The sequence below is a fragment of the Bombus fervidus genome, chromosome 13 (assembly GCF_041682495.2).
Source record: "Bombus fervidus isolate BK054 chromosome 13, iyBomFerv1, whole genome shotgun sequence".
Lineage (NCBI taxonomy): Eukaryota > Metazoa > Arthropoda > Insecta > Hymenoptera > Apidae > Bombus > Bombus fervidus.
Genome location: NC_091529.1, coordinates 10,258,940 through 10,283,257, shown reverse-complemented (window position 1 = coordinate 10,283,257; position 24,318 = coordinate 10,258,940). Strand labels below are relative to the sequence as shown.

Genomic DNA, 24,318 nt, shown 5'->3' with positions numbered 1-24,318 from the left:
ATCGCGAGAACGAATAATCGTAATCGATCGCGGTTTCTTGCTTTAATTTAACAGCTAGAAATTAGCAAAGAAATATTATCGTACAACCCGTATATGCTTTCTCTCGCTCTTCGAGGAAATTTGAAAAATTAGTAAAAATATGTACGAGGATGATAGGAGTTCGTCGGAGGAAAAATCCGTAGCGTATACGCGATACTTTATTTTAAGAAGAATTTTAAAAAGACCAGATCTTACTTCTAAAGATACGATTCGTTGTTGTTTATAAGAAAATTTGCCAACGGTTTTATCGTAGTGTTATTCGTAGTAACACGATCGGACTACGTTCCGTTCGATTGGAATCTCTTTGGAAAAATGGATTCTCAAACTCGCAACGTGATCCTCGGAATGCCTAAGCGGATGCTGCTCATCTTTTTAAAGTCATATACGTTTTTATTTTGACCTGCGGTGTCCCTAACGGAGTCTTTGGAACGCGGCCAGATTAAAGGCGTTACCATCTTATAATCTGGCTAGATTTAAGTCTGGACGTTTAGGATTCGGTCTAGCCTACCACAACATGACCCTTCTTAGACTAGAGTGCCGATCGAATTCTTCGAAAATTCGGTTCTTTCGACAAATCTTTCGCCGACGTCGCTCAAACGCAAAAACACCACCTGTTCCTCCAAAAATTAAATCTCCAACGCTCCGGTCTTTAACGATACGCAAATAGTCGAGAGTATCTTTGCTCGAGTAATTTTTTCTTACGTCTTCTTTGGAAGAAACTTAAAGAAGAAAGTAAACCGATCGATGGAGTTGCTCAAAGTTTTTCCAAACTTTGTCAATTTATTTCTAAGAAGGTTGAGAGGTGTCACCATAAGGTGTGTCTCGTTAACCATTCTCCACTAGAATTTTAGATTCAGAGCGAAACCGATTCTCGACGCAAACCGATAATCTTCAGAACGAACAACAACGATTAAGGACGTTGGAAATGGATGAACCACCTCGTATGTGTTTTCCATGCCTGCCCTTTTTGAATTCCTAGTTGGGTCTTGGGTTGCCCCTCTTCCATGGTACCAGCAGACCAGCCACTCATTACGTCACGTAGTACAAATGACTTTAAATGCCACTCTGGCTCTGGTCGGCTATCCCTTTCGATTTCGACGTTGTCCGGGCACTCCCCTTTTATATTTCTCGCTGCCAGCATCGCCGACAATTCGGCCACGATGGAGAGGAGCTGGAATCCAGTCGTTCCCTGGTGGTCATCGGTACTTCTCCTCCTCCTCCTTCTTCTGCGTTGCTTCTTTGCCAGTTTTTTCCTCTACCGATTCGTGGATCCTTACGGAGGTGAGACTTAGAGCGAGAAAGATGAACGTTTTGGTGTCATCCTTTAATCGCGGATCTCCGTTGCTTCTTCCTTTTTCAAAGTGTTGCGAGGTGTTGGCGGTTTTCGTGTTCGATACGCGTACGTTGGTATTTCTGTAGGAAATTCGGGGTTGGCGGTTTGGACACGTTCGTTTTCAGCGATCTTTAGCGAAATTACATTTTATTACGAAGTATAGACGCATCGATACAAAGTATCGCGTTCAAGAAATGTTTCTGGCCTTGGACGATAATACCAATCTGTCTGTCTTTCGATAAGAACTATCCGTGACTTTGTGTCACGCAAAGTTATCATTCTCAAAGTAACGGAATTATTTTAGCACTTTGAGATTAAACTTTAATCGAACTAAATACCTTAAATACTCGTCGCATAAACCGACTAATTACGTTCCACCGACGATCGGTAAGATGAAAGGGGAAGCTCTAAAGAGGAAAGCGGGCGGGACGAGTAAATTGGACGAACTAATTTTCCAAACGACGAAACGTGACCTGTAAGGACCGGAGAAGTTGAGAAAACCACAGATATCATCTAGCTACGCAGAAAAAATTCCCACGCGACGAGTCGTAATCAAAGTTAACTGGAAAAATCGGGAAAAAAGGAACGCATAGACAGAAGCACGGCTATCGTTCGGCGTAGCCAACGATCATTCCCTCTCTGGTAAACGTTAGAGAGTTATCAGGTGCATCGTATGCATTCCAGCTTTGCGCGAGAAAGTCGGAGGGCTTCTCGAGGACTTCGAGTGGCAGTCAAAATATTTAAATGACGAGCTTCGTGGCAGCGAAAACATCTGTTTTCTACTCAAACTTTTTCCCTTTTTTTTCTTTCGTTCGAGCTGTTCTCCTGAAAGAGCTTCAGGATTCACATGTTCGTGACCATATGCGACGACCGACGATATAAATTAGAGCATCAGCTCGACCGCGTGTATTTTTGTCGTTCCACGGCACTTAATCTTTTTCGCTGATAAACGTGTCCTGTGGTCGCCGTCCAAACGTGAATGAATCGTAATCAGCGTCCGCCTTGACCGACCGATAAAACGAATTTAATTCAAGAAAATGGTTATTCCGCGCGTTCGACGCGCTGCTTCCGGTGCACACCACGGTCCGACAGTTTGGCGACGTAGCGACAGAAAATTATCGCGCCAAGGTTATCTGTTTATCGATCGTAAATTCAAACTTTCAATCGCGAGTTGCAATTTGAAAAATATATAACGCAGCACGCGACTATGTGACAAACATCGATATCGAATAATATACGAAAGTTTCTCTTTGAAAAGGACGATCTTTTCTACAACGGACCATCCTATCGAAGGAAGTGGCAGTAATTTCTTCGAGATGGTAACCGCGTAGATTGAAAGTTTTGCGGTCATTCGCATCACATTCGCGTTGCAAGCATAGATTTGATACCGTGAACGATACCGCCACGATAAGAGTAATTAACGTTATAGGAAGTGCTGATCCGTAGGAGAAGTCTATGAACGAATTATTCCGATTGCAAAGTCGGTTCAAGCTTCTGTTCGTCTCAACGAAGGCCTTTGACTATTCGCGTTATATAAATTAAAGATTCTTTCCTTTTTATTTTTCCGCTCGTTCAGACTCGTTCGTCACGATTCCGCGAACGTTTCATAAGACCTCCATTTACCGGCTGAACGGCACGGAACGGGAAAACGATCGATTTTACTCGCGATTAGCCGATCGAACGATGACTGGGACAATTTACGCGGCTGGTACGAACAGCCACTGCAAATTCATACATTGATTAATTATAATTCGTTCGATCGACTCTACGTATCGGTTGTCTTCTTTAATTTAGTTACAGAGAAACAAGTATAACGCGCGATCGGTTTTTCTCTAGCAGGCGCATTCCTCGTATAATCTTTGAATTATTTTTGCTTCGATAAATAACTAGTACGAGCAAAGGTTGGTCTCAAATAGATTTACAATTGAAAAGATGTTTGAAGCAACTTTACGTTCGACTTTTACCACGAGATATCTATACGACGAATCTACATTTCAATGTTGCGATATTACATTTCACACGTTGGCCTGTTCGCTTTTTCCTTCCTTCTATTTACATTGATTTGCACATTTATCCATTCTAACGAAGTATGTACGCATCATAGGTAAATTTGCGGTAAATCTATAACCACAAATCAATCATGCAACAAATTTGCTCTATCACGATGGATGCTTATTTGAATTCACGAACGGACGAGACCTAAGTTCGCAACAAGTCTACGCACTGGTAGATCACTTTACGATAAATCAACACATTTTTATCGACAAGAAATTTACATTATCATCCATATCTGTATTGATATATCTCACTCGTATCTTTTTCTAAATCAAATAACAAAAGTGTCTATACTTGCGAGACTCTGCAAGAAATTCGCATTCAACCTACATTCCCATCTGTTTTTACGTTTATAAAACATTTCGGAAAAAAATCTACATACCTAACGAGTACCTTATCGTTTTATAATGTACGTATATTTATCGGTCGATTTTCAACGTATGTACGAGTCAACTTGACACATATCGAGAAACACATTGTCACGTCCCTTTCAAATCGATCTTCGCTTTTTACATTTCCATTTCGAATTTCGAACAATTATCGTTTGCCTCTGATAATTATCGCTTGTCTTTTTACTCCGAAACAGAGGAATTCGAGAGATAACGTAGTTCGCGAGAAAAGAAAAGCAAAGTGGCAGGCAGATTTTAGAGGAACGGAAAAAGTTTGATCGATCGAGCGACGGTGGAAGAAGAAGCCTCGAAGGTTGGTTTATCGCGGAGGAAGCGGGAACCGGCGCGAGAAAAACGCCTTCGTAACGAACGAAAACGCGTCGATGCGATATTCTTTTACCAGTCGCGGCGTCGGTGGTGGGTGTGGGAGCGAATGCAATATTGTGCACCCACGTGCAACCGCTAAGCCTATAACTCACGGGCAGCGCGCGCGTACACACGCGCGAGCTGTGTACACAGTTCCGCGACAAAGCGTACCTTGAATCAGGACATCGCGAACCTTGAATTCGCACGTGTGTGTACACGCGTGTGTGTGTAACGAACAGCCTCCCCTGGGATTCAACCGTGTGTGCACCGGTTCTCACGCGATCCACCTCGACTATCGCCAGGCCACGCCAAGACTGTCGTTATAACCTATTTTTTAAAACGATGCTTACGATTTCTGGTTGAAAGGAAACGTTTATCCTACTCGCACGGTAGCGAATGGACAGCCATCGAAAGACGGCACCTCGTTAGAGACGATTTAACGTGAAATAATTAATCGTAAGATCACGGCGTTAAGCGAAATATTCGCTTGGAGAAATCGTGTATCGTAGGAAGCATGGAGGAAGAGAGGAATATCGGGAAGATGTTTCCTGATAAATTAGCGGATTTCGAGTTATAGCAGGTTTTTTCTTTCCTTCGCAAATATTCCCACAGTAACATCGACTTAAGAAGAAGAGGAAGAAGCTAAGAAGAAGAAAAAGAAGATCGAAGTAAGACATATGGGGAGAAAAGATCGGAGGTTAACGTACCACGAGATGTCTGTGAAAGACACTTATGTAGAAAGGCGCGGTTGCATCGGGTATATGTACACCTTTTGGAAACGTGACAATGCGGCACAGTCTTGCCGGGGTCGGTAAAAGTTAAACACCGAAAGAAATGTGCCTAACAATGCCGTAATTTCGCGGTGTCTCGGAGGGAACGTTGGACTTTTCAACGCGATGATTTAGTGATATTTAGTCGTTGGCAAGGAACCTGCGCACCAACATTTTTCTTCCAAACAGGAAGGAACAGTTTGAAAGGTAACGTAGGCGTGGTATCCTAGCGGGCAGGAGGTCTTCGATTTGCCTCGAATTCGTTTCTATCTCTTTGACAGCACTAAGGAAACGTATAATTCTTACGGAGTGGAGAATCGGTCGGTGGAATACGAACGAGATAGGGAAAACTTTTTCCGAATGGACAAGTTCGGCCACTTTCTTCCACCAATCTTCCCCGTAGCCCTTTCTGTCCCTCGTGTAATCAAAGAAATTTCACTCTTCCTCTTCGTTCGAACGATAAACTCGTCGGTTTAATACCGGCCATGTTCGAACGTTCGAATAAAATTCCACCCACGAAGAGTTAACGGTTCAGCGTATTACGCGAAAAGGCAATTACCCAGCGGAGAATATTTCGTTCGATATTTAACGATTGTCCGGGGAATAAAAGGAGTAGATGGCACAAGTATCGCGTGGAATTCGAAAGGCAATGACGTTGAAACAACAACGGAGCACGACGCAACACGCCGGCTGCAGCAACAATTGCCGCAGCAGCGATATTTGACCTACGATATTTGCCTTAACCACGATGTCGTTCGATTGCACAAACCTGTCCCTGAACCCGAGCACGGTGCTCTTTACTCTTCCCAGGCATCGGCACGATGAATGTGTGCGCGAAGAAGCCCAGGCACGCACCACAAGCGCAACCGAGACCGCACATCGCGTCGTCGATTCCTATCCGAAACCGTTTACTCTTAATCGTTGCGCACCATTCGTTTCTTCTTTTCGAAATACTCGCCAGTCCCATCGATTTCTAACTTCTGACCGTTCCTCCCTTTCTTACAAATTTTCTTTCGAATCGTTCGTTTGGAATTTTACAATTTTAGACAAAGTTCTTGCCAAGCGCTACATAAAATTTCTATCTGAACCTTGCATCGTTGCTAATCGTGTATCGTTAACGTTTTTTTCGTAATATTAATTTACAATTACGACTTTAATATACCATTGCGCTTCGTACAAATACGATTTTTGTTTCTTTCGCTTCGAACGGTCGCAAACTTCTGGATCTAGTTACGAGAGCCAAGTTGCAGCTGAACTACAGTTCGATCGATCGTTTCGTCTACCGGCTGTTTATTTGCAATGCAAGTATGACTCGTGCTCCGAAGTAACAATACCTGCATCAACGTACGCGTAAGCCGTCGCTACCATCGTGCAACGACAATGGATCGCGATCCGATCGACGCTGTAACGTTGTTAACGCGATTTCTGGGAATCGGTTATCGACGAGAACGTTGAGTTTCCATCGTCGTTGCGTTTTACGGAAACCGTTTGTCGTCGTGCAACGAGCATTAAGTTTGAACCGTTTTCACGATTCGGACGGCGATGCTAGAAAATGTATTTTTCGCGTGATCATAACGAAGGAGAAGAATTCCACGATGCAGCTTCCACTGGTAACGTAGGGAGACAACGAAAGACGAGCCAGCGTCGTGGTAAAACTAAGGCCAAATCGATAACGATATAGGTAATAATTTTGACGAAAAACTAACGGAATTACAAATATACCGTCTTACACGTACCATCCGTTCGATGAAGAGGCGAATTTGAAATTTTCGTTGGTTGTGCCGCTATCGACGCCAAGCGACGATGCGCGCTCGATCGATCGATTAATTGCGTGCTGCGATTTCCGCGACGATCCACCTTTCGAATTCGTTGTTCGGGCAATGTCGTCGTTGACACGCGCAACTACGACAGACGTTCGCGGCGTACGTTGCGTACACTATAGGTAGACGAGACGCTGCAGTTGCATTCGCGTGGGCGTATAAAGGCGATTCCCGCGCGGCGCTCTTCTCGTCTTTCTCTTTCGCCAGCGTGATAAGTGCGCACCGCGAAAAACGAGACGCCGGATGTGACGTCACCGCGACCCCGCATATTTGCGTACACACAGCGACGCGCGCGATTGCACGCCGCCGCAATAATTTGGTTCCGACCAGCAGCTTGCACGCCTCAGACCCACCACGCCGTCTCGTTTTCGAATCCTTCCTGGAATTGCTTACTTACTTACGTACAAAACCAGCGCAAGCGTCATCGACCGTTTACCAAACGAAAGTATGTTTCGTTTACGGCGATTAGCGCGCCGAGATTAGTCGCAGAGTCCTACTGTCTTTGTACATTTTTAAATTATACTTTTTGAAAAATTCTTTAAACGGAAAGATTAGAATTTCGTACGGAGAAGAGGATCGAACGGCGGTAAACTAATTTCGCGTAAAATTTTATTCGTTGGAAATTGCGAGGAAATTGGGAAAGTACGTAATCGTACGAGATACGTGCGATAGCTTCTGTCGTAGAAAGACAGGTTGTTGCAAATACGAGGTTCGTCTCTTTTATTTCCTTTACAATTATTCAAGTATTGGGCTGGTAAATTTATTAACACGTAATTTGTTTATAACGGTATAATGGTTCCATACGTCACGCGCGAACCTCGCGGCAGATTAAGTTTGCATTTAAAAGTTACTAACGACCGACGTACTACGCTTTCTACGAATTAAGTTTACGTTTAAGAAGCAGTGGTACCTATACTCCGTTAAAGAGTTAAACAAAAAATAAGCGGAGAAAGAAACGACAACGCGTGGTTACCGTGGTGCAGAGTATAAATGCAAACGGTTGGACGATCAACGATGTAAAGTTCGAGCGGAGAATTTGAAGGATCACCCAATCAAGCGTTTCGAACGACGAAATCGCGAGGCGGCGTTAAGAGGAAGCTGTTGTTGCTTTGCAGCTTCGATGCCAGCCTCGTCTCGAACCGCGTAGCAATTTGGCAAAGAGAGTTATGTCGCATCGGACGTAGCTGTATAAGACCAACGCGCTTAAAACGAGTCGGGTACGTGTACGGACGCGTAAGAAACCAAAAAGCGGTAATTTTTACGAGTAAAAAATCGGATATACCAGCCATGTAAATAATGAATTATTTGCACGACTCCTCTGCAACCGTGTTTAGTTGATGTATGGTGCGTAGTTCGATCGACTCAACTATGTGGCCGCGTGATTAATGACAAACGAAAGCGATCGTGTTGTCGGAGAAGCACGAAGTTAAGTCGCTGAATGATTTGCGAACATTTCTGGTGAGAAATGCAAAGATGCCGTGGCAGCCAGTTGTTGGCCGAAGTTGGCTGGTTTATCGTAGCAATTTTTTTCTCCCATTCGTTTCTCGTCTTTTTGATTCAGCGTTGGGTGAACGCATTTGCTCGTAACAAATTCACAAACATCCAATACCCCGTCCAAGAGATCGGTAGCCTGTGAGACGACCATTCGAACGCGACAGAGTGTCTTAAACGCGATCACAGTGGATGCAGGATACGGTGTCGGCGACACGGAGAGCGTGGAAGAGAGCAGCGAGGAAGAACGCAGGGGCGTTGGTGTCGGTGCCAGCCTCTTTCAGCCATTATTCCTCACGGTTCGTATCGACGAACCGGACTGACCTCTCTCGATGTCCGTAAATTACGATGCATTCCAGTCGATGTTCCACGGTGATAAGTCGCGGCCTCCAAATGTTTCGTCGCCGGCGGGCATTATTTTCGCCGCTCGCGAGTCGATTGCTCGCAGATACGAGCGGACAGACGGCTCGCGCGAAACGAGCTGTCGATGCATAACGAACCCGAGAGCGAGCTGGATACAAGGATCGTGCTCTACATATATTTACGCAACCGGCCCAACGGTCCAGCCGCTTCTTTATTTTTTCATGGCAATTTGCTGCCAGATGTTATTACGTACGCGATTACCGGACGGTAATGTGACGGTGTTTACGGCACGGGTAACGATACCGCGATTGATAATCGGACATACCGCTCTGTGTCTGTATATCCGCCTTTCGCGTTTGTCGCGCAGAAGGTGCGTCGTTTTTCCCTCCTCTCGCGACCGGTTTCTTCTATATGTACGTTTGCGTGTATGTAATTAATAACGGGGAACAAATCAGGGATAAAACGTAAAAAAGAAAAAAAAAAAAAAAAATAAAAGGCATTTAAACGCAAGGAAACTGCATCGAGCTACTTCAAACTTCGACGATCTCTTTGGTATGTTGCCTCGTTACAACGTTACAGCCAACATAAGCAAGTTAATTCAATTTAAATATCGCAATTAATCCAAGAAAACGCTAGTCACGAGCGACCGTCGAGCGGCAGTTAACATGTTAATTATCTTGGAAAGCGAACTTCTCGAGCAACGTACCACTTACAAAATCGACGATCGAGACCGAAACCCATCTTACATACGCGCAACGTCTTCCATCTCGTCGTATCCACCCACCCTTCTCCACACGATCCTCCCTGTTCATCTATTTTCCTTCGCGCGTCGCTCCTCCCTCGAACAAGAATCACTTTACCACGCACCAGCGTAATATACGTGCCTCTTCTCGTCTCGTAAACTCGTTCCCTCGACTCTCACGACTCTCTCGACAAACCCGACGCCGCCTTTTTCCCCTCCTTTATCGTCCGGTTTCGTTCCTGTTTTCGTTATCGGTTATTTAAATGTTACGGGTTAATACGAGCCACGGCTGAATCAAAACCACCTACCACGAGCCACGGAACGAAGAGCCGAGTCTCGGGACGTCGGTCAAGACCCGTGATCGACTCTGCCGATAGAACGAATTCCATAGCGACCGTGAATCGACGTTTGCACGTCGAGGAATACGAAGCGCGCCTATGGCCAATGGCCAAACAGTCAGAATGGTCAGTTATGCGCGATCAAGATAAATGGCGGCCCGTCGAGCAGTGGCGTTTCTCTTCGTGCAAGCCATCGACCAGCCGCGGAATATCCATCGACGTTATGGCTCTATGAAAACGTCCTGGGTCGCGGGTCCTCGTCCGTCCGAGAATATAACTCGTCGGCATTCGTCACTTCGGCCATCATCGATTACACCCTGGATGCCATTTCTGATGGAATCATTTATCGGACGGCACCGCGGCTGCTTTCTTTTCTCTCGTTGGACAACTCTTCGACGAAGGTCGCTGCGACGATGCGTCCAGCTATTCGTTTCGAGTCCCAGGCCTCTCTAGATGCGATCGATCGGTGAGAAACGACAGGCTGCATTTCTGCTGATTTTCGTATTAATTCTCGGAACGTGAAGTTGCGAGACTGGTTTGCATTTTTAGCGTTCCCGGTCAGACACCAGACAGACGATTTATCGTAGCTTTAATTTCGGTATTTGCAAAACCTTTGGTCTGTACATTTGACAATCGGACTGGATAAAATGAAAGCTCTTCGAATCTCTTTCGAAGCAAACGTTTGATCGTCCGAGAAACTAAACTCTCCACGCATCGACGAAAACTTCAGCTACTTCGAAAGCCTACTCTCACGCTCTGGCTACCAAACCACGTCCAAATTACTTCTAAACCCGTTGGTCCATCCATTCATTCGACGTTGCACGCAAATTCCCATCTTCTGAAACCAAATCGCGTGAAATGCCAGCGAATCTCGTTCGTCCAACCTACGCCGAAAAGCATCGAACGTGCAAAGCTTGCGACCTTGAACGTGCAAAGGCGGTCGACGTACACAGCCACGCAAACTTCCGTTTGGCCAACCCTTCGGCTATGGAGCAGCTTGTACCGGCGTCGATACCTGTCGACTCGATCGAGGATCGTCCCGTCAGAGGTGACGCGGTAACAAAATCCAGCGGTCGGTCGGTCGGTCGATCGAGCACGCGGTACACGGAGATTCTTTTCCAAAAACGTCGTCCGCGAGGCACCTGCGCCGTGAAATTCCTGTCTGGCGTCCGCGGCGTGTTCTCTATGCAACCGGCCGATGGAGTGGGAGTAAATGGTGGCGACGATGACGAAAGAACGAAAGAAAGGAAGAGGAACGCGCGAGAATGGAGGTGGGAGAGCACGGGGGATGCTGTCTCGCTCGTTCACAGGGCCATCCATTGACGCCTTTAGCCCGGCATTTATGAATGAAGTCCTCCCCACCACTGTGCGCTCGCGCGATCTTACGTTGCACATGCGCTCCGCGGCTGCGTGCGCACGTTGCGCTCTCGTTGCACACGACTGCGAGCGTAACGATGCAACGCATCGTCCGTATAATAGTCGTCCGTACGGACCGACTACTATTCGCTATTAGCGCCTACAGATAGAGTTGCTGGCGAATTTACCTACGTTTTTATATTCATATCGTACGCGTTTTAGAAAATACATCGAGAAATTTCATTAGCACCGACGTGAAAAACGATCGTCGTGATTACGTCGAAACAAATCTGAAAATGTACGTAGCATAATACTTATGCGCGTAATATACGATAACGATAATCTATTTAGAAACTAGAAAACTAGGCAACTAGGAAAACGAAAGATACAAAACACCGTGACGAAACAATTTTCCATGAGATTTTCCATGATCTATAACGAAACCATTTACAAGGTAGTAATTTATAAAATCGATTTCAGTAATTCTAAGGTATTTTAACCAGACGTTTACTCTTTAGGTATAAAATAAATTACTTGCGAAGAAAAACCATGGACCACCAACCTTCGTCCGTATCATCAGCCTCCCTCAGCGAAATTTCAACCGCTATAAATCATTTTTGCTTCCGTTCTTGCCTCGCGTTCGTGAATTCGCTCATTATCGTGATTTTCATCGTGACGTAACGGTTTGCAAAACGATCGCGGCATTATCGTCGTTTGACGATACGGTCCATTTCTGGCTAATCGATCCAAATGATATACCGATTACGCCACCGGGTGAAAGCTTCCTCTGTTAACGCTGGCAAAAACCTAAGGAAACCTGCGTATAGTCGCAATGGTCCCTCCGCAAAGAAAGTACAATCTGCTGTGGCGTCACAAACGCAGGGCGAATTGCGAAACGCCGCGCATTATCGAGATTTCGATGGAAAGTCGTTGATTTTTCTTTGGCGATCTCGTGGATGCGTTTACGTAAGATTATTCCGACAAAAAACGTTCGAGAAAACGGTCCGTCGAATGAGATTTCATGGAGTTTTTATGGCGTAAATCGTGTCGCAGAAATTACGCAAGATTCTGCTGATATCGTATCGTTAAATTCTACGTGTCCACTTTGATACGCGCGTCGGTTCCACCGTAGCGAGAACGACCAAGTAACTGACCGGCTAACGAGCTTGCCAGTGAGAAAATTTGTCGAATCGGTAATTCGTTGCGAATAAGCATCGACGAGAAGAGGCTGGTTGCGAACGAGGCTGGAAGGTTCGATACCGAAGAAAAACGACCGCCGTCTCTTTAAACGAGCGATGGACGGGCGCATCTGTACGAAAGGAGAGGATGAGTGGAATTAATCGAGCACATGACGCGCGAGTGTCCCGAAGGGGCGCGCGGCGAACACATGGTCCGCGCGATAGAAAACCGCCGCGCGACAAACCGGGACCAACGCGAAGAAAAGCCGATTCCTCGTCGCTAGAACACGTGTCTAGACTGACAAAAATGCTGGCCGCCGCGTTTTTTCCACGCGGCAACGGGCGTATTGTGGCGCGAGGCCGCGCGTTTCCGCTGCAACTCGCGCCGCCGAAAAAACCAAACGAACACGCATCGTCTGGAAAAAGGGGCACGTGCACCGCACCGTTTCCACCGGCTTTCGTTCTTTTATTTCTCCTCTACGCGAATTCTACTATTTTTTTTTTTTTTTTTTTTTACTTTCTACTGCGAATTTTACTTTCGAGACGACCGCTTCTCGTTGCGACCAGGCTCGCCTCGCTTCCACGAGACGCGCCATTTTTACTCTTTCCAAGGGTGACCTCGATTCCCGCCAGACGAACGCAATTCAATTTGGTTTCAAGTAGATTGCGCAACTCGCATCGATCTGGAGATTCGACGTTCGATCGAATTCTCGAATCTTCTCCTTTCTAGAGCCGATCTTGACGCGTAACATGGAACCTAAAGAATGCACGATTGTTGTTTTAGGAGAGTAGCGATGATCGTGGGTGGTAGAATTGGAAAAACGTTGGATGGTCTTGCGTTACGATTTTTTGGAGAAACGTTTGTTTGTTTGTAGTGAGATTCTTGGCTCGATGTTCGTTAAAAAACCAAAGATCGACGTAGAACGGACGCGACGGTAGTTCGTGCATTTGCGACCAAAGTTGCATTTCTGAAGAGTCTGAAAGACGAGAAGAGAACGATTTTGCGTGGATGGACGGGCACGATCGTTCGCAGAGATATCGCGAAAGAAAATAGCAAATGAGACAAATGTAATTATACGGGCTTGGACTTTGGAGAGTATAAAACATCGGAAAGTCGAATTTAATTTCGATAAACCTGAAACATACTCGATACTTTGTTTCCTTTACATATTTTAATGCCGATTGATCGTTGACTATCCGTGTAAATGGTTTATAAACCATCGGTAAAATACGAAAGCTACTTATACTTATTTATACGCATGTAAGTTTACGAACGTGTAAACGTATCCACGTTACGTCGCACTTACGCTTTTTGTAAGGATGTGTAACGCTTCAATGAACGTTAAGGTACATACGTGGCTCTTATCCTTTAAATCAAGGACTTTAATTAAAGAGAACGCGCGCTGCAAGCCACTCGTCATGAATAAAATGCAACGATCTTGTGTCAATTACACACTGTATCAAGTTGTGATTAAAATTCTTCTCTCCACCTGCCCTTTAACTTTCGCAATTTATATTCGGCTCTCAGTTCCTATTAAACGCGTTATTTCATCTCTATATCCTTATTTATGTCTTTCACACTTTGCAACTTGTGTGCTTCGTAATTTCCGATTTTAATCTCACTATTCGTATATTTGCACTGCTCCTTACTTTTTCTCTTTCGTTTACGTTCTTCGTTCGCGTCCTGTCCAAATGCAATCTATTTCTCTTTCTCTCTAATCGCATTACGTTCACCTGACCCTAAGCTATTCTCGTTAATAGCATTCGCATCCAGCGTTATATCAATTGGCTTGACGTCGATTATAGCGCGATTAGTTCCTCGCGTGATGTACGTACGCAAAGTTACACGCTTGTGTAGATACGCAAATATAGATATATTTGTTCGCGCTAGGAACGATCGAATCTTTTACATCCGATACAAGCGGAAGAACGTGCAACGATATTGAAAAAAGAGTCAGATGCCAAACAAACGGCAAACTAAAAAAAGCAAAACGGCAGCCGGAGAAAAAGATGGTCCTTAATGAAGACAGCGATGAATCAAGAAACCGCGTGATCGGTTTAGCAGTGTCCAACAAGGGTGATAATATATCGCGTATAAATTGTAGCAAAACCGTTGTCGCGGTATAAGCTAACCAAGGCGAACGTTGATGGATAATAATCGCGTAATGAACGTGAATTATTGCATAATGCTGTCGAGGATCGGGCGTGGCCGTATTACGGGGCCCGAAGAGCGAGGAGGCGGGAAAAAAGGGAAAAGAAAAAACGAAGCTAAAATCAATGTTCGCAAGATCGCGGTCTCGCGCGAGCGCGCGCCAGCCACTGCGTTCCCTTTTAAGTATTGCAACTGATAATCATACCCTTTATCCGTAGCAATTTACCACGCACCACCGTATATCATCGTCGCCTGTTATTTGCAGGTCGTCGAGAAACCTCCGATACATCGTTGCAACAACCTTTCGAACATTTCTTGATTTCTGACGCGAAAAGAATAGCTTTTCTCAACGTAGGATAATATTCCGACAATCTGTTCTTTTTCTCGCATTTTTCTTTCCGTCGTTTGCAATGAACCGAGAACCATAACGGTGCAAGCCGGTTTGATCTTTCGCAAAATAGCGTTCTACGTTCGTTATTTAAAAAAATGACGATCGTATTTTCCTTCGAGCGATGAAAACGTACGGCGACAGAGGATACTAAAGGAACGATACTTTGAATAATACGCGACTAAATCCAAATGTTTGAAGTTCCTTTCGTTTACTGTTCTCTGCTTCTCCTTGCGATAACTTTGCTCTTATTACAGAAACTACTATATGCTATGCGTACTATAGCAACGATCGCACGACCTTTGCCACGCGATACTTGCGCTATATAACAGTTTGTGAATATCGTGTAAATAGTAGGTACAAATAAAGAAGAGAGAAGAGAGAAAAGGAGAAGATGTACCGTTCTAAGTTTCGAACTTAATTTCCTTCCGAGATGCGTCCAACGATAAAAGGTAATTTATTCTAGGAGGAAAATTTCGAAAAAAAGAAGGACACGAAAACAGTAGCTTTGTTCTGTGTAAAGAAACACTTGGCCGAAAAAGGAAAAAAACGGTAGAGAACCTTTATTTCTAAAGAAAAATGTAAAACTAATGGAAGGAAGAATAAAAGAAAATAGATTTCCGAGGAAGGTAAGAGAAGAGGAAGCAGCGTTCGGTTTGTCGAGAAGGCGAGAAGAGGAGAGAGGATTCCTTTGAGAAGAAGCAAGAGGAGGGAAGGAATTTCCATTGAAGAGGATGAGGCTAAAGAAAAGAACTTTCATTGAAAGCGTTCTCGAGAAACCGCTTTCCTTTTCAAAAGTGCCGACAAGATAAATGCAATTCGTTAAAGTAACGAACTTTTAAAAAGAATTTTAACAAAAAGTTTAACGAACAAATAAAAAGGGCAAACGTATTTCTTTCGAGGAGAACGAAAAAGAAGTGAAATATGAATCGAGCATTTTATGTAAATGAGATCGCAGTTATCGAATCTTACAAAATTCCACCGACACGAACGAGTCTTATTTTTAAAAAAAATCGACCAGCGTAGTTAGCCTAACAATAAAAGATCGCGTATTCTTCGCGGTTCGACGACTTCGCGTTCCTCGCAGTATGTTGACCTGCGAAGGAAGAGATACGCAACCGTAGGTACGAAAGAAAAGACGAAAAAATGAGCAGCGGATCGATTAAACCGCGAAGAAAACAAACAAAATACATTGACCGAATAATTCCATTTATCGTCGTATCGTCGCGATTCGTCTTTCATTTTGCGACAATGTGCCGCAAATGGCTAACGAAAAGATCGCGCGTAAAACAACAGATCATAGAGATGAAAAGTTACGAAACATTTTTTTTTTCTTTTATTGATTATTTGTTTAAATTTTTACAATTTGTCCAGAAGGACATTTGGTAAAATATTATAGCTTAAAGAATAAAAATATAGCATGTGGATGGTTACCCCCAGCGGGGTTACGAAACATAACAACGTTTCGTGGACGTTAGTAAATAATTTTAGCTCGGAACGACAGCACGCTTTACTGAATTTATTTACGCAATTACGAAGCGATAAATAACTCGAAAATTTCTATCCAACAATGGTATTGCATTGGCGCAATTTTTGCGCATTATCTGGCTATTCGAGCCTCGACGGGTTAAACATACCCTGGTCCATCGAGAACAGAAGGAAAAAGAACAAAATGATAAATCTTGCGTAAGATGTTGGTGAAAAAAAGAGGAAAGAAATATGGAAAAAAGAGATTTACAAAGTCGGTGGTCCAAGGGGATTCGGGCGAGATAATACGAGCGGTAGGAAAGGGGTCGAAACGATCGTGGAAACGACAAGAAGGGAAAAGTGGCGCGCGTGCAAGAGGAAGAATACGGCGAAAGGGCAGGGCCAGAAAAGGTAGACGGGGGGAATGGGGCGAGAATTCGAAGAGCGGCGTACGAGCATCTTATTTCAATATTTTAAGCGCACTCCGGGGTATCACGCATACCACGAGTGGACGGCCAATATTTGAAACGGACCACAAACGCCGCAGCGCGGCTTCGTTCCTGGGAAAGAGAAACGAACGAACGAACGAACGAACGAACCGAGTACGCGCGGACTTTACACAAAAAGTCAAGACTCGATCGAAAGTGTACCGATTTGTTGGTGAAAAATTACGCGCGATCGCGACGTTGAATTTATTCACGGCGGGACGTCGCTCGTGAGAAATGGCAGAAATTAATTAAGAGACGAACCATTGGGAGCGCGAGGATTTTCAAATCCTATCGCGTTCCGATAATTACTCTGTGCTCTTGCATATCAAATACGACGTTACGTTCGAGAAATATGCAACGACTCGATATTTTTGATATAACAGGAGCGCGTTCCGTAAAACTGGACGCAACCGGCGTAATTTACGATTTCGTCCACGATCGAGGCTGGCCCGTCTAAAAAGATACACTGTTCGCTTGTTAAGCGGAAAGATAAAGGGGCTGCCTTCCTGGATCGGTGATCGCCGTCGTTGGGGAATGCGGTGTGCGCTTTTTTTCCGCGAACTTGCAATTCGTCGCGGCGTTCTTCGCCAAAAACCGACGCTCGCCGAGTTATCGAGGAAGCGATTCCATCTCGACCAATCCACGGCTGCGTAATCGCTCGAAATAAGTCGGCCGACGATAAAGTGGTCACGAAGGTTTAAAGAAGTGGCAGAACGATAAAACGGCCGTCGTTTATTTCGATTTTTAACTTCTCCATTGAAAATTATAATTTACCGATTATTAATACTAATTGACCGATCTTTTTGAATTATTTATAAGCCGCTAACGTCGCGTGTTAACCGTGTTAATGCATATTGATATTAATGATCACAATGGCGTCGTACCTTAACTTCTTTAATTTCTTCGCTTGATGCTCCTAATGGCCACTTGGCTCACGTCCGTGTCCGTGCTTCCGTTTCCTGTAACAATTATATTTTTCAGTTACGTCATTTTTCCTATATCGTTCGAAAACTACAGACGAAAAATATAAATAAAACCATCGCCCCCCAAAACCGTTTTTTAAACGTTTTCAGCAGAGGAAATGGTTCGTAATTAATCGTGTAACGAAGAATCGGAACGAACGATTGCAAGGAGAAACGGATCTGGATTTTTCAATGGCGTTAGTACGGTCGATTGGTACGCGCGGAATTCCATTGGCCGGTCGGGCGTTGGCAATATCGCGAGCGGCGTTCATTAAAATTCATTAAAATCGATAAGCTCAATTAGACTTCCTCGCGCGCGTATTTCGAAACTCACCCCTCGCCGCGCGATTTTCAACGCGTTCCAGGAATCATTTTAACGACCGTGAAACGGACTCTGTCCGCTTGTTAAGCCGACCGTCCTTCCCCAACCGTGTCGCGATAATCTTCTTTAGATAATCTCGTTAATTGATTATTCTCTCTATATTATTAGTTTCGAGTCTTTGACGGCTATTTCTTTATGCGCTCTCGATTAACAACGACTATTTCAACGGATTAATATCGCGTTTTCTCGATTTCCTGGTTTTATTTATCGCGGACGCGCCAACTCCTCACAGTTGATAAATTATCTTGGAAAAGAGCAGAGACGGTACCGTCGTTCGTTAACGCATTATAAAGAGCGACTAATTATTCTCGTCTCCAAGAATATACGAAAGAGCGTGACGACAATCAGCCATTCCTACGCGAATAGTAACGCGTTCGTTTGGTCCGTCTACGAATCGCGTTAGGTTCGCCGGAGGAGAGGAAACGTTGGTTTAATTGGCCCGAGCGACAGATATCGCGGGCCTGAAACAAGGAAAAAGCGATTTGCCATGGGGGCCACGTAAGACCGTAGCATGTGTCAGTCCTCGGTGAAGCTTAATGGAACAATGGGGACGGGGAGGCGGCCCTTGGGCAACTCGAGGGCCTGGCAGTCAATGAATCTGCTGGCCTTTTCCCATGCCCGCGAACACCAACGCCAGAGTTCCCTCTCTCTGTACGACTGTTCGGGTCCAGTCGATTTTATTAGCCTCTGACTCATTCCCTCTTTACTCCCCCGCTAGTCTTGCTGCCGGATATCTTGCCTTCTTCTTTTTTCCTCTTCTTATTCTTATTCTTATTCTTATTCTTATTCTTATTCTTATTCTTACGCTACGTCTTCGTTTTTGTTTTCTTCTCTCTGTTAATGGGGTAGATCGTCGCGCAGCACCGTTTCAACGCGGACAGCTATCGTTTTGGCCAGCTTTCGTGGATTTTTTAGGTGGATGTGGAAGATCGATACGAAATCCCAGGGGAAATTGTAACGTTGGATAACGAGGTTGTTGGTTGTCGCCACTTACTGTGTGATAAAAGATTGAAAATTCGTTGTCCGAGCAGTCGAGACTGGAAGATGTACAAGGAGAAAGTTTCTTCTATCGAAGATCGATGCTGCAGATCGACTTAAACGTTTTCTTCTACGTGTCAAAGAGATTTAAGAAACTCGCACCGTCTTTTAACAAACGAGATGGCGATTTGATCGAGCAAAGAAGGCGAACGACGAAACTCAGGACCAACGACGAAGGCAAAAGCGATCGACCTGAAGACGCGGAGAACGACTAGGATGATTGTGTAAATAGGGAAGAGTCGTCCGGTCCACCAAGTTCAGCGGACCTGTTTGTCTCGATGCAAACGATCGTGTGAAAGTCTCGCCGCCTCGTTAACGCCACCTTCCGCCAGACCCCGCGAAGGATGGCCGAGAAAGGGAGGAGTCTTTTTAACCGAAGCCCGAGAAGAAGTTGCCAGCCATGACCACGGTCAGCGGAGTAAGGGGACCGAAGCATCGTGCTGGGAAGAGCAAAGATTCCGGGCGAACCGAGGAAAATAAACGGACGAAGACCTCCTCCTTCTCTCTTCCCGGCGAATTAGCTACTCGATTAACAGACTGCCGCTTTGTTGCGGATGCTGTCCGAACCGACTTTCGCCTTTTCGACCTTAGGACCTACTGTTTATTGCTTTGCCTTTCTTGCTTCTTTTGATTTCTTCGGGTTGCCTTCCTTTGCCTTTCGACGGCAGTCTCGATCCTTGGGATAACAACGTTGAGATTTTGCTGTCCGATATATAGGAGAAGGGGATGAATTCTAAGACGCTCCGATGGGCATCCGAAATCACGAGCGACAACAACGAACGTAACGAGGTAAGGTCGAGTGGTTCGGAAACCATGCTGATTAACTTGAGAATTTAGGACGCATAGATAGACAACGATTACAAGCTGCTTCCCCAAATGGGACTTTCACGAACGAGGTTGCCACGATTACCTAAAATCGTAGGGTTCCGTCAACCATAGGCATGGATAGCGTTACAACAAACTTCATCAGGGTTCAAATGACAGAGCGATCAGTTTATCTTCAGAACACCTTGTATAAATTCCTCGAAAGCCCCCAACACTGTACCAACCCAACGACATTCTTCCCAAAGAATTTTCCCACCACGAAAGCGAACAAAAAAAAAAAAAAAAAGAAGAAAAAAGAGGGAAGAGTATCCCTCGTGTCTACGACCCACACACAAGCGCACAACGATGTTCGATTTTCCCGAATTTTCTCAATCCCGTGCCCCTTCTCGTAACCTTCCAAGACTTGGAAACCGGGAGGAAGCTGGAGCGACCGAATACCGAAGAAAAAATAGCGCGAAATCCAGCCTGGAATTCTGAAGGAAGAAAAGGAGACGCGGTAGCCGGGACCCCTTTGAAACATAGTCTCATTATTTGCAAATCCGATAAATCTCCCTCGTTCGTGGCGGCTTCCACGAAGTTCGCGGTAGAATCGGGCCACGCAGATTGCCAGAGTATCGCGTGCTGCTGGCCATCTTTTGGCCAGGTTTCGGTACCTGGACCCTCCGCCCTTTCATCCATCGGCGAAGATCTCCCTCCTCCTTTCGCCCCGGTCCACCTCGTTCGCCGATACCTCGTTCGTCTCGGTCCTCCGCGTGCGGCCCCTGTGGCACTTTCGGCCGTGGAAACGGTGAGAAATATTCGAGGTCAAGGTCGCGGAGGAAGGATACTCGCGCACGAGCCGTTTCTCTTTTAATCGGCGAGGAGCCGCGCTTGCGATCAACGAGTTTTCTTTTTTACCTTTGGTTTCCAGCGTAACAAGCTAACTTTTCGGCCTGGAAATGTTCGCGAAAGATTAGAAAACGCGCGAGGGTGATCCGTCTCGACGATCCTCGGCCCGGAACTTTTCGATACCGTACGACGTTTTTGGAAGAGCGAGACAAAAATCGTGCGATTTGCAGAAGAAACGTATTATTTTCAGACAGGTTTAATTAAGATTTCACAAGCCGGACCAATCGTAATCATGGGAAACGCGATCTTATCGTACGATTTCTTTAAAATTTTTATTAAATATCCTCCGTACATGTAATGTAGCAAGCAACGATCGATTATCCACACGCGAAATGAACGAGGAGTTTTTCATACGTGCGTTCCTATAGGGGTTTCTCGGCGTGGTATCCTCGATCCTCATCCTCGTCGGCTCCGTCTTTTCTTTCCACGAAACGCTTTCGGCAAGTCAGCACGGAACCGGATGAAAAGCATGGCGCGCGTTTCTCACGCAGAGATTGGATCAAAGACGCGAGGCACGCGTGAACCGTTGATTTACCAGGAGAAACGAGTTGCGCCAATCGAACCGTATTATCGGGCTATTCGATAGCCGCGCGATGTATTTTCACGCGTGCGAAAGCCCGCCGTATGTTGCTTCGACGGACGTCGATATCGTATCGGTCGACTCTGTATCGTTCGTGGCTTTTAACCACTCTGGTTACGCGAGATCTATAAAAATCACAGGCCTTGAAATTCCGAAATTGTTCGAATACCTCGTTCCCAACCAGCGAATTTCATATTTTTCTCTTTAAAAGTTGTCTTCGAGCGAATACCAGAGACGCTGTAAAACCCAAAGGTAGACTCTGGTCGTCGTCCGCAAGAATCGCGTCGAAGCAACGCGAAATCCCATTAAGTTTCTAATTCGAAACACCGAAAACTCTAATCGACGAAATCGTGTCATTTATGATCCGCCTGGTTTCACGAATTTGTCAAAAGTCGGGGGTAGACTCCAGCGGCGAGAAGGCGTCGTCCATGGGACGGATGTAAAGTGTCGGCGGTCCATTAAAGCCGGGCTTTCAATTCCGACCAGCCGAAACGAACCCATCAGCCCGGCCCATATTCCAGAAACCATCAGCTCGGGGCTGGAGGCTCCGCAACAAGCTCCACGAACGCGATCGTTGCTCGCAATCTCGTCGAAGCTGTTCCCTTCTAAACGCGGCCCGAAACCCGAGCCGAACATTTTCGGCCTTCTCTTCGTGCCCGATCCCTCCGGAGCAAAAAGGATCTTGCCATATCCTTTGATCCTGCCAGGGAGCCGTTCGTTCCCTTTCTCTTCTTCTTCTTCTTCTTCTTCTTCTTCTTCTTCTTCTTCTTCTTCTTCTCCTTCGTACTCTTCCCTCGATTCCTTCTACCATTGGGCCTGGAAGGAAGGACCTCCCTGGACTTGGTCGCTGCTCTGGAGGTCCCGTTCCTCCCTTCTCGCCCCTCATAGGCAAACGGCAGGCTAACGGACGAACCAGAGAAGGAGACCGACAGAACGGACTCCGACGAAGACGAAGACGAAGAGGTTCGACATGGTGCGAGCAAAAGGCCTGCAAAGGACAAGCTCTCGTTTTGTTCCTTCTCGATTGCCTTCGTCCTTTTCTTTTCAGCGCCGTTTCCAATGGGTGGGGCTTTTTTTGAGTACTTTCATCCTTTGGGGGTTGAAGATTCGATTGAATTTTCAAAGGATTAAAATATATCTTGGCCTTTAGAAAAATGTTTCTCGGTCTTCCGGGAATTGCGGCGGTACGTGGTATGGAACAGCGCGGTGGATGGATTTGGAACGAACGAGTTCTACGATTTAGTTGATAATTGTTCGCAGGCGTCGAAGGTGAAGGCATAGTTCGAGAATCTGCTTGACGTTGTTACGGAGAAGTTTTCAAGTTTCGAAGAGACGAGCAGTGGCGAACGAAGCGTTGACTATTCCGTGACGTAAAGTACATACGGTTGTACAGGGATTTACACAAGTACGTGAAATACAAAAGTTGGCGAACCATCTCGTCTCAGCATCGTTCTTCTTCAAAGACCACACATCGCCAAACCGCATCATTCCATTATTCTTCGCTCTCTCCCTTCACACCATACGTCTTCTTTTAATCCCCGTGCAACCACGTCGCCAGAAGATTCCCTGCGCTCTTAAACAATACCCGACGTCCCTACCATTCACCCTTCTCTCAATTTCATCTCTCCTGCGATCCGATGTATCCTGTTCGTAATTACCGAAACGATATTCTTTCCATTCCTAGACCATCTCAAAAGTCGAGATCTACAGCTTTTCGTAGTTCAATCGTACGAACGTGTTCGTAACGATCTCTCCGCTGCCCATCGATCGCCAATCGATCAACGCGACCTCCGACTGGCCGTTACATCCTTATCGTAGCTGGCGAGAACGATATCCGCGACGATGGCGCGAGCGTCGGAAAAAATACGAGCCTGGCGGGCTGTGCGCGATTTGACGTGGCCGCGGTGCGCGTGTACGCACACTCCGACACCCCCAGACGCGGCGGCTACGAGCCACGACCACACGAACCCCGTGGGCCCCGTAGAACCGCATTCCAAGGCGGCTTCGTGGACCGGGGCCTCGATCCGCGGGACGCGGAGGGCCAGCGCGAACGTTAGGAAGGTGGTGGAACGACATGGTGAGGGGAAGAACGGGGGGAAGGAACGAGACAGGCCGCGGAAGGGCGCGAGAGAGACGCACGGGCCGAGGAATAACTCGATAAAGCGAAGGACCCCTTCTAATTAAAATGAGTTCCGCCGTGGGTCCTCTCGTGTACGATTCTCGCCGCGGTCTTATTTCGTCGCGGATCCCTCCCTACCCGTCGTTCTCCCTCAACTGGCACGCCAGCTCTCGGGTCGTTCCAAGCATCCTTCCTGGTCCACTGGAATTCGAATGCCGGACATGTGGGAATTTCTGTGGTGGGGAGACCGTTTCCGCGGTCGTACGATCGATACCGCGAAACAGAAACACGTGCATCTAGATTTTCCTCGAACCAGGACTCGACGGGTTGGTCCTTTAGGGTTTGTGGAGGTTCGATCGTAAAAGGTGTGAATTGCTGGACTTTTTTAATTGTCTGAAAGGCTTGGACGATTTGAGACGGAGCGTTTGGGACGAACGCGTAAATTTGGTAGACGTTTCTCGATCGTACAACGTTGTTGGATAGAAAACTGAGAATCGTTTGGATGCTTCGAGAGATTCAGAAGGTATCGGAGAGAATAACGTAGCGCGGTATGATTTGAGACGAGCGTTGGAGGTGCGTCTGCTTGGCTTTGAAACACGATACGTATATCTGTGTATGGAAGATGGATATTAAGTGTGCGCAGTTTTCCAGGTGTTTGATTTCACGAATATCGCGATATCTCGAGATAATATCGTTCCAAGAATGTTTGATTTCGTTTTCGCGAATGCACTCAGGAATTTCGTTTTAGCAGTTTTTGCGAACGAATACTTCCTACGGACCCTTCGTTCA

The 24,318-nt window shown here is 45.9% G+C and overlaps 1 protein-coding gene across 1 annotated transcript in view; it reads right to left on the bottom strand.

The window, feature by feature from the left end:
* Positions 1 to 24,318, bottom strand: part of Cycd (cyclin D) — a 139,128-nt gene that overhangs the window by 64,231 nt on the left and 50,579 nt on the right. The window contains exon 3 of the mRNA XM_072015382.1: positions 17,620 to 17,694. The gene's annotated coding sequence lies outside the window, so the exon portion shown is untranslated. The remainder of the gene's footprint in view (positions 1 to 17,619; positions 17,695 to 24,318) is intronic.